General features: G+C 42.4%; 1 protein-coding gene across 1 annotated transcript in view; it reads left to right on the top strand.

Moving 5' to 3' along the window:
* The first annotated feature begins 232 nt into the window (after positions 1–232).
* The window catches only part of SEMA6D (semaphorin 6D), a 556,581-nt gene continuing 550,813 nt past the window's right edge, over positions 233–6,000 (top strand). The window contains exon 1 of the mRNA XM_027067177.2: positions 233–523. The gene's annotated coding sequence lies outside the window, so the exon portion shown is untranslated. The remainder of the gene's footprint in view (positions 524–6,000) is intronic.

The raw sequence follows: 6,000 nt of genomic DNA, 5'->3' as shown, positions 1-6,000 counted from the left end.
ACTTAAGTGGTTGGGGGGGGGGGGATGTGGTCGATGACCTAAAGGTCCGCCGGCTGCTATGCTACCCCAGGACCTTCACCGTGCGTGGAGACCTCCGGTTTTCAGAGCAGGGGTGGGGGGGTGCGGGGCTTAGGCAGGGGAAGTTTAGAGCCGAGGGAGCGGCAGAAGCACGTGGGCTGAGGGGGTGGGAGGACGCAGACAGAGGAGTAACCGGTGGAAGTGTCAAAGAGGAAGGAGTGGAGGGCCGCTGAGGTGACAGGGTGTGGTCTGTGGGGGAGCAGCCGAACCCGGAGACGAGGGCAGACAGACCCACCAGGACAGAGGCGGCAGTGGGGAGCGTGCCTGCGTCGCTCGGTGCCGTGACAGCGGGGAGCGCCGCGCGGGGCCGGGTGGCGAGGGGAGTTTCCGTCCTCGCTCAAGTGGAGCCCGGCTCGGAGCTGCGCCAGCGCCTTCCGCCTGGGCCCGCGGTGCCAGACACCTGCCGAGTCCGAAGCGGGAGTCTGGCTGAGCCTTCGGCCGCCAAGTAAGTCTTGCCTTTTCTCTCCATTTCTCCTCCACGCCTCGGCGTCTTTCTCTGCGGAGCGTAAAGCTCCCGTTGGGGGGCTGCGCGCAAAGCGCACCAGGAGGCTCCGGTGGCGTCCAGGGATGCTCCCAGCCTCCGGGCGCGCCCCGGCCGGCGCGGGGACCCGGCCCCGAGGCCCCCGCCGCCGCGTTCGCCTACGCAGCGCAGACGGAGGCGGCGGGGGAGTTGGTGGCACTGCTACTACTCGTCTTTTGTGTCTTGCCCGATCCCAGAGCCTTGCCAGGCTGGGGCGGGGGGCGGGGGGTTTGGGGGGGAGGGAGCGGAAGCCACTTTATGGCTCCTGGCCCCACCTCTTGCCCCCACCCCAAATCCTTCGGGATTTCAGTGAGTCGCGGACTCGGGCGTAAGTGCGTGCCAGACCCCCCAACTGGGCTAGTTACATCCGGGTGGCGGCCGGCGGGACCGCCACGCCGCCCCCTCTTCTGATTTTCTTTTTAGACACGGCACCTTTAACCGGGGGGTGCTGGCAGCAAGGCTGACTGAGTGATTACGGGAGTCGAGGTGTAGGGGAAGACCTACCTTCTCGTTTTTCTTGGGTTCTGGAGGGGAAAGGACGGGGGCAGCGGGATCCCAGAAGCCGGAGCGTCCCGCGCTAGCGGGCTTGCGCGCGGCCAGCGAGCAGGCGTTCGCTGGGTGGGTCCCTTCCCTGGCTCATTGTTCGCGGTGACTGTTCTTGGGGCCGGGCTGAGCGACACAGCCGCTGCTCACGGGGCCATAAATAAAAGTGATGAGTTGCAGGAGTGAGGTCAAGGCTGCTTGGAGAAAGGGCTTACCCAGTTTGCAGACGGACTTCTCTGGGCTGGGAGGGCAATAGTACTCGACAGCGAAAACCGCTCCTGAGTGTGAAACTTAGCTCTGACTCTGATTCTCAGAGACAACCCAGTGAATTAACCCCTCGGAAACAGGGAGCGTATTTCCCGGTAGAGATTGTTTTCAGAGTAAGGAAGATGGAGTTTTAAGTATTATTGGCAACTGGCTGCTTTCTCTTGCTAGCACCTGTTTCTCTTAAAGGTTCCTGGGTGGGGTTTATTTTCTCGCCCCCTCCCCCTCTAGTTTTGAATGTGTATTTATTCTGGTTGCGCTTTCAGCTAGTTGAATTGCATGGTTCCGGGCGGCGGAGGGGGGTGGGGAGTCCGTTTTTAAACACAAAGTGCAATTTCCACTCTACAAACGGCCAAGCACTAGTGTGCACATTCGTTTCTCTTCCACCCTAGCCGCGTGCTAACGTTCATGGAGGCAGACATGTGCACCTGGAGTCAAAGGGAGACGGCTGTCCGTAGTTGGAGATGCCAAAACAGAGCTAGCGCTTGTTCGTTTTGTTGGAGAGTAGGACACTCTTGAGTTTTTCCATTTTTCTAAATTACAGCGATATCACCTGTTCATGATGTCTATTCTTTGGCCCACTACAAAGGAGGGTGCATTTTCCTGAGGAGGATGTTTCTTCTTTCTCTAAGATCCATAGGTACTAAGGTACTGATCAGTAAGCTCTTGACAAGATATATATATACATCTATATATCTATATATATATATATATACACACACGTACATGTGTATGTATTATATACATACATATGTATATATACATATATACACACATATATGTATGTGTGTGTGTGTGTGTATATATATATATATATATATATATGTATATTTACTTATTTATATTTGTAGCTGGTTGTAAATCCCAGGAGCTACTAACACACCCAGCTGCCCAGGTTATATTTTACTCTGACTTGCCTGATGGACGTGCTAAGTGCATCAGTCTGCTGAAGCCTGGAGTTGCAGCCCCCAGGAGAAATAATATGAACACCTCTCTCTGACCACGGTCTGATTCCACAGACGAGACCATGCAGAGTGGGGATGTTGTTTAGGGTATGGAAAGCCGTTTATTCTAGGGAAGGAAGAGAGAGTTAGGTAGGAGATAAATAAAAATGGAAACCTGAATAGGCAGCCAACATACCCAGTTCCATAAATACACATGTGGAAAGTATATTGTGTTCTCTCTCTCCCTCGCTCCTCATCACTCTTAATATTCCTTAATCTTTTCTATTGCAGTACTTGAGCCTCTAGGTTTTTTGTTTGGCTTTGAAAAGAACTTTTGTTTTCAGTCTGTTAATATTTTACATTTTCAATATCAATAGTGCTCATTGAGTGCATAGGATTATCTTTTAAGCTGTTCTATTGTTTGTCTACTTGCGAACCATGTCCAGTTTAGTATGAGACCACATGAACAATGAATCAGCCAGGTTCTAATGAAGATTAAGACATGGAAGGTATCCACAGCTATGTATAAACTGTATACTCATCTAATCACCTTCCCACATGACCAGCTTTATCTAGTTGCTTGTTCATCTGCTGAAATCTCCGGACTCCAAATTCTTACCCAGATTGATTGCTGCACTAAATCTTGATTGTACAAAAAGCAGAACTTAATTATTTTGGCCTCATTTATCAGTCAGCAATGTTTAGTGTTGCCAATTTAATTATATCATTGAAATATGCATGACTTTAAAGTATGTTGAAAAAGGTCCTTTTAAACGTGTTTCTTCGAAAAGAAAAAAAAGTCCTTGTGAAGCCATAATTTCACTGCTGTGAGGCCCCCTAGCCATTTGTGTTTATTGAGTTTACTCTTCCACATGAAGAAAGAACCATTGTTTTGTTGTCTAGGAGCTGAGGGAAGATGGAAAGTGAGAAAAGAAAATCAAGCACTTTAAAATGCTATTATTTTCTCTACTTGGGAAAAAAATGTATGTATTTTAAGTAAACAGTGATTATTTTCTTAAAGATATACTAAAACCTTACTAAAGGGTACTGAGGAAAAGACGTTTTCAAGGATAGAAATGCTAGCTGTTACTAATACTCGTAGAAGGTTGTTGGTGCATACATGTGTTTTTGAACCAATCTTATAACACGTTTTCTTCTTTCTATAGAATTATGAAATGTTATCAAATTATTGATATTAAAATATTGTAATCTTATCAAAATCTATATTTAAATATACTGTCTTTTTGCAAGTGCTTTAATTGTAATAGCCTGTTTGTTGAGATTAAAAAGAACATCATTGATGTCATGGTGTGCTTTGCATTTTAAAATAGTAGCTAATGAATTACAAACATTCATTACTCCACAACCACTTGCTGAAATTTCTCAGGACCCCCAAATAGAGAATTATTTGTACTATATACTATCATTCAGACTCTTGCTGAGTTTATGTTGATCCTCTTTTCTTCTTCACAATCAATTTCCTTTTAAAGTAATACTCTGTTGACTCTGAATATTATGTTATTTTTATTCTATGTCATAAATTTATGTGCAAATATCTTCAACATTGTCCGTAAGGGACTTCCTGTTGAAAACATGCAGGGATTAGCGGCGGGAAGAGTGAAGAGAGAGAGAACAACTTTTATTAAACCTGGAAAGAGTCAGAACCTAACACAGGAAGTGAAGGGCATGTTTCAATGAATAATTTCATTGGGGAATACTTCTTTGACCTTTAAAAGCGCAAGCTATGTGGCACATAATATACATTTGAGTATTTCAGGCAGTATCTTCACATATCATAAGGCAAAGTAATAGAGCATCATAGTGCCTTTGCTTTGTTACATTTGAATGGTGACTTTAATTCCATTAATTTTTCTTCATATTAAGTAATGAAAACTACCCAGTGTTTTCTTATGCTTTTTTTTTTTTTTTTGCCAGGTATAGGGTGTGGATGGGAGGCTGGAAAGGAGAGAGAAAACTTGTCTATGTATATAAAAATGATAATTGGCAGTGTTTATTTTGGAGACATTTTATTTAAAAAACTCAGTTTCCTCCTACACGTTTAGAACTTGTTAAATGTTTAATAGGGAAGATGAAGTTTGACACTCAATTTTCGTAACTAAATGCAACCATAAACAAATTGGTTAAATGATTCAAATAAGTGCATTTCAATCTTAAATTTAGTTTTCCTTCCCATAAACTAATATGGAAAAAAAGTATTGAATTAGATTTTGTTTTTAGTAGCCGATATTTGTTTAGATTTTCTTTAAAATAAAGATTAACGTGAGTAATAATGTAAACACTTATGAAATGAAGATCTAAAGCAATACAAATTAATGATTGTGTATGCTTTTTATACATAGCTTTTTATGATAAATTATTATTTTTAATCTCAGGAGTAATGTGAATTTCTTAACTGATCACATTTCCTCTTTTGCTTTGGCCACTAGAAGGCTCAGAGCCAATCCGAGTCTAATTTATCAATCATCTAACACTCTTTGGAAAGTGGGTGTATGTATGTTATATTTCTCAGTGACTTTATCTTACTCTACTTATGTATGTATTTTGTCAAAATGTCTATTTTTTATTGTGGGTGGGGGGAGACAGCATCAAAATTAATATGAATATGTATTTAGAAATACAATCAAATCCACAAATAGTTATTAAGATCTAATATTGCAAATGTTGAGGGCATTAGGCCAACTTAGGGATGGCTTCTGATCTAAAGATATTTATATTTTAGCAGGATAGAGAAGCCATAAACACATAACGAATTAACTAATAGTGAGTCAACATATATTTGCACATCTGTTGCATTAAATTAAAAACCCAGACTTTATCTTTAATGAAGCTCAGCTTCCACTTTCTGGAAAAAAACACTATTAATAGTAGCAACCAGTAAAAAAAAAAGCGAAGTAACCAAATCTTTTCATTAGAAAGAATTCCCCTCTGGGGATACTAAACTCCAAATAGTCTGAGGATGTGAGAATGAAAACAAGTGTTGGAAAAATCCTTGTGATTCTTTGGTAGTGGAGACTTTCAGACATTTCTCTTTCTCTCTTCCCCTCTTCCTCTGCTTCTGATTGGCTTTTCTGCTTGCTACCCAATCAGCCATTGGCTGGACCTGATTGACAGGTATGGCAATTCTGATGGCAGTCTCACTCCACCAGGCTATCAGCTTATGAAATTTCTGGCTATGTAAATATAATATTTTTTCTAAGTCCTGTACTTAAATACAGTAGTTAAATGTATGCGCCCACTGGTTGTTTCCCTTTGTACTTGAATCAACAGCCATTTTAAGCTTTTAGAAGGGACCACCCACAAAACTATTCTTTTTGACTGTTGGAAAACTCAGGGAGAGAAAAAAAAAAAGTAAAAACTTGAAGACAAATTAGAACTAAATTATTGACGCAAGGTGACATATTTATGGCTGAGGGCACAAACTCTGAATTAAACTTCCAAATCTAACTATAGATACCTCTGGGTATGAAATGATTTTCATCTTCTCTATCTCTCACATAGACACCATTTTTCCCCAGACATCTCAATTATGGTTAATGTTAAAAAATAATTTAAAGTCTAAAACACGCGTATTTTGTCCTGAACTAAAGCAAACTTTCAAACAGACAATGATAAATACTGATCATTTAAACT

Source organism: Acinonyx jubatus, chromosome B3 (assembly GCF_027475565.1).
Source record: "Acinonyx jubatus isolate Ajub_Pintada_27869175 chromosome B3, VMU_Ajub_asm_v1.0, whole genome shotgun sequence".
Lineage (NCBI taxonomy): Eukaryota > Metazoa > Chordata > Mammalia > Carnivora > Felidae > Acinonyx > Acinonyx jubatus.
Note: the sequence above shows the minus strand (reverse complement) of the source record. Positions and strands in the feature narration are given on the sequence as shown.